Genomic DNA, 5,251 nt, shown 5'->3' with positions numbered 1-5,251 from the left:
AAAACTCAGCCAGAAAAAATTCATTAAATTGGGAAGAATTGCTTTGATATTCCCATTTGACACTGATCACTTCATGCTCCCTTGATTCCACAAAATATTTGAAGGTATCTGTTACAATTGTAAAATGCACTCAATTTACCAATGAATCTGCCATTTAAGAAAAAAGTTACATTTTCTTTCCTTTTATAAATTTTTTGGGAAAGGTTGGTGGTGCAGTGGGCAGGGGGAATGATGGTTTAAGAAGAATCTGTTTTTTTCTCCACCATTCTCTCTTGAACTTCTGTTGTTAGCTCCTCATGTTCACCTTGGTAACGCTCTCCAGTGGGATAATCTGGACTGTGACAATCTCTACAAAACTATTACCAAAGATGCTGCTTACTGATAAGAAGTGCACAACCAATTCCCTTCCCGGGTCATAGTTTCATTGACCCCTTTGCACACTGAATGAAACTCTCCCAGAGGGAAAACATCTGCGTGAATCATAAGAGGCTCAGCTTTCCAAATTCATTCCCAATGCTCAAGCATTTTAGCTATCCTTGGTCTTGTTTTGAAACAGTAGCTTTCCAGTTGCACAATGCGCTAATTCAGTGAGTAGCTGGGTTACGCAGACCAGAACAGTCCCAGGTTGAATTAGGTATGGGTAATAAATGTTGGCCGAGCCAGCAACATCAACATCCCCTGAAGGAATATAAAAAAAATCCTGGTACTGAGTCAGCCAAGACTGCAGGAGAGCTGCCACAGGTGGCCTCAGTATCCTTGTATTAGGGAGTGGAAAACTAGCTATAGTTTCTGTTCCTAGCCAACATTCATTGACCCACTGCCTGAATTCCATATGAGAACAAGAATTTAATTCTGCTGTAATAACATTACTGGCAACCTGATGAAAAGTCATCAACTTGAAACACTAACTCTGGTTCTTTTTTTTTTACAGATGTTGCCCGACTTGCTGAGTGTTTTATGCTTTTATTTGAGATTTCCAACAGCCACTGTATTTTTCTTTTGTTTGGTTCAACTGTGATCCCTTTGTGTCAAATAGTAAACTAGCATGCATTGTTAGGGCCCCAGATGAATAGAGAGATAGAATGGGCGGCTAGCATCAGTGGAACAAGGAGACTTTGGACGAGGAAAAGTCGGTGTAAAAATGAAGAAAAATATCAGAACAGTTGAGACCCACGATGTAGCTATAGCTAACAGAAACAAATTCTACCTTGATGACATTTTAATGTTTCAAAAGCAAGCAGGTGGAAGGGACTGAACCACACTGTACATATACCGTAGGCTTTGTTCAGCTTAATGTCACTTCCGATTCAATCAGCTGAGTGAATTTCTAAATAGAAAAGTGAAAAATCAATGCATTTTGAAATTTTTACAAAAAGCAAATGGCAACAGCATACTATACAAAATGCATAATTAGTACACACCTTTTAAGTACTAATGGAAGCCCAGTACTGATACTAACATTGAAGTCAGAAAGTAACTTATTGGGAAATTTAAATGGCTCGGCCTGTATTGAAATGCTCAATGCAGTTCTCTGTATGTTTGTGTTCTTTTTGTAATGATAGAAAAGACAATACTAAACTGTGGTTTAAAATATTATATATTCCTTTTGAGTTATTGATCTAAATACTATTAATGACTAAAATATACTTGTATTTACATAGTATATTTTCATGTTGAAGTGTTCAGAAGGGCTTGTTGTGAAGCACAACTGGGTTAGTGATGTCAGCAAATGTGGTAGCATGTTTACTAATGATATCACACACACAGCTAAGTGGTGGAATAAGCTGGCTTTCTAGGATGATATTGGGTAAGGAAGGGACCTCCTGCTCCTTTACAGATAATTTCAATGGGGTCTCCCATCAAAATTATCTCTAAAGGGGCAGGAGGTTCCTTTCTTATGCAGATCAGTTTAACAGGACCTCAGTTTTGCCTCCCATTCAAAGCAGCATTCCCATCAAACTGGACTGGACAGTATGCTTCCATAATGCGCTCATGTTTTAGAGTGGGATGAAAAAAAAGTTGCATTTTTGTAGCATCATGCATGGTCTCAAGGCCTTTAGCGTAAAGCACTTTACAACCAATGAAGTACTTTTGAAGTTATGGCACTGTTGTAATGTAGAAAACTCTGTAGTCAATTTGCACACAGCAAGTTCCCAAGTACAGCAATGTGAAAATGACCAGATAATCTTTTTTAGTAATATTGATTGAGGGATAAATATTGACCTGGACAGCAGGGCTAAAACCTCAACTCTTCTGCAATAGAATGCCATGGGATCTTTTACGTCCACCATGAGGGCAGTTGGGGCCTGTTTAATGTCTGATCTGAAAGACAGCATCCTCCAACACTGAAGTGCTCCCTCAGTTTCAATTACTGCACTCAAGTCTCTAGAAGGGGACTTGAACCAAAAACCCTTTGATTCAGAGGCATGAGTGCTATCCATTGAGTCACAGCTGACACACGCAAAAACCATGATTTGACTCAGAGGCAACAGTGCTAAAAAAACAATCCAAGCTTACATCCTGTGACAATTCTCCTACAAAACTAAAAATTTTGGGTGTCAGGAAACAATGCTGAATATTCCCTCCCACTCTTAAAAAAAAAATGATGAGCTGTTTACCTAGTCTGCTGCCAACGTTTCTAGCTCCATAGCAGCACCCTGTGGCTGGAGTTAATATTGAGCAAAGCAATGAAATAACTTCATCAAACGTCATCAGCAAACCTTTCTGAAAGATCATCTACGGGCTACTATTTTAGTAGTGTTAGGAAATGAATCTTTCAGACTGCAGTCTGAATCAAAAAAGCAAATGATTATAAGTCAGGGTTGAAGGTGATATTTAAAGATGGTGCAGATCAGGTCAAATGGCAACAGTTAAGAACATATTTCACAAGAGCCAGATCAGGTCAACACAAACCCCTCTGCCCCACCAACTGATGTACAGTACCTGTTTATATGGTGGCCCCAGCTGCGAGGAGCGGGGTTGTCTCAAACTTAATTGGTGGTGGGAGATGGTTTGGGGGGTTGGGGATGGTTCCAGGTGTTGCCATGGCTCATTTTGCAATGGAATTAGTGGACGGCAACGTAGCCCAAGTGAGAAGAAAGATTTATGGATACTCAGCAGAAAAATTATAGTTCTTTCTTTTGCAACATTAAAATTGAGAGAAAAAGCTAACCTGTGCTTATTTCACAAACACGCTGAAGAACAGTGTAATGTGCGGTTATAATCTCTTATCTTTATTAGCTTGAGGCCCTTCTGAGTTTCAATACAGATCCTATTATGGATGTGTGTCTGTGTGTGTCGGAGGAGTGGCCAACACAAGCCTGAACCTGAAGCAAGATTGAAGCAGACTTCACTGGTCTCACAACAAGATGATAACAGATTGTTTATGGGGTGAGACCAGGTTCTTTGATATGTCAGTCAGAATGCAGCAGCTTTGTCTTGGATGAAAAGCAAATTATACATGATTAAATCCATTCATTGATAGAAGTCTGCATCATCTGTTGTATCAAGTGCTTGTATACTCGATGCTCCAGTGGATCTTTGAACTTGATTGAAAACTGGGATAAATACTTGAATTCTCTTATACAATTAGTTTAGGCTGTATCTTAAGTTAGACAGATATTGACCTAGGAAGCATAATATTGATTTGGGAAGTTGACAAAAGCCTGTTTCAGCCATATCATACAGATCCCCACTCCACATTTTCTGAAGAAGCTTAATCGCACGTTGATTATTTTGTAGTTTCAAGTATTTGTACCATCAGTCACATGATTTACTACTATGGTATACTACGTTGCAAATAAATCTGACTTTGTGGCTGGAGGGAGATACAGAAGTAGACACTTGAAGGGCTGATAGAAGCCATTTTTTTCTTTACCTTTCCCCTCATAGCTGCCATCCCAAAAGGCAAGACAATGCCACAACTGACTGTAATTTCAGTTATGTGTACGCAATGGGGCTCAAAAGTGGTTTCGGTCTCAACTTTAAATGGGTAACACTATATGGCAGTTGGACAAAGTATTTGGAGAAAGGATAAAGGACCAGCAAATATGTGAAAGCAAAACTAGGTGAAGGTCATGTTTCTCACCTATAGATTCTTAATGCACTGATCCATACAAAAAAAAACACTACAGATGAGAGGTGCTATTATCAGATGGAAAAATAACTTGTAAATTGCACCCCCCCCAGTGGAGATTTAATTTTTCGGTCTCAGAGAACCAAATTTCATTCTGGTTCAGGCATGTATGTGGTTGAGTCCAATAGGACACTTTAGGCCAACATTAAAGCTCAGGGTGAGTTAACCCCTGCCTATATGTTGGCTACAGCACGAACCAACCAGAAGAAGCACCTGAAGTAGTTAAGGAAGCTGAGCCTCTAAAACAACAGGCAATTCACTCTGGCCAGTTTTGTATGTTCAAGCTCCACAGGGACACAATACAAATACTGATTTTCTTCCCTTCTCTCAACTGTTTTGATCTGATATCCTGTCAAGACAAAGGGAGACAAATCTAAATACAATACTCAATGATAAGCCATGACGCATATAAAGAGAATTTATCCCACTTAGAAGAACACATACAACTGCAGTCTTTTGAAGAGTTGTACAATTAAAATGTTAAACTGTTTTTCAGTTTACAGACATTGACTGACTTGCTGGAAATGTTCAGCACAAATCATGTTTGTGTTTTGATATCCCACCTCACTTAAGTGACAAATTTGATAGCTTAAAGAGACTATCCTTAATTTGTAATTGTGCAAATTCCTTATATTAAATCAGCACACCTCATTGTCTTCAAAATGTACAATATATAAAATCTGGAGTGGTGCAACAACTGCTAATAACATTGCTCTATTAAAACTAAATTTATAATACCAATTTTTCTAAAGTTGACAATGAGTCTCATTCACTCACAGGCCACTATTGTAAGAAATGTGTTTGGTGCCTTTATTTTCCAAACACAAATTACACTTTAGATTCAGTTTGTATTGTGTCCATGCTATTTCATACATTGATACCGCAAAGATGTTCACTGAGTCCATTACCAGGTTTGCCTGTGTTTAGGCACAACTGAGCAATGGAAAGTCAAAAGTTCTGGAACCATGAAGAGAGATGGGTGGAAAAGAAGGATTTGCAGTTATCTTTTAAGAGATTTCCATTTACTTTAAAAATTGTACACTCACCAAACTAGATTGTTAAAAAGTCATGTTCTGTGTTTAAGTTATGAACTTCAAAATAGAATAAAATCAAGTG

Source organism: Carcharodon carcharias, chromosome 23 (assembly GCF_017639515.1).
Source record: "Carcharodon carcharias isolate sCarCar2 chromosome 23, sCarCar2.pri, whole genome shotgun sequence".
Classification (NCBI taxonomy): domain Eukaryota; kingdom Metazoa; phylum Chordata; class Chondrichthyes; order Lamniformes; family Lamnidae; genus Carcharodon; species Carcharodon carcharias.
Note: the sequence above shows the minus strand (reverse complement) of the source record.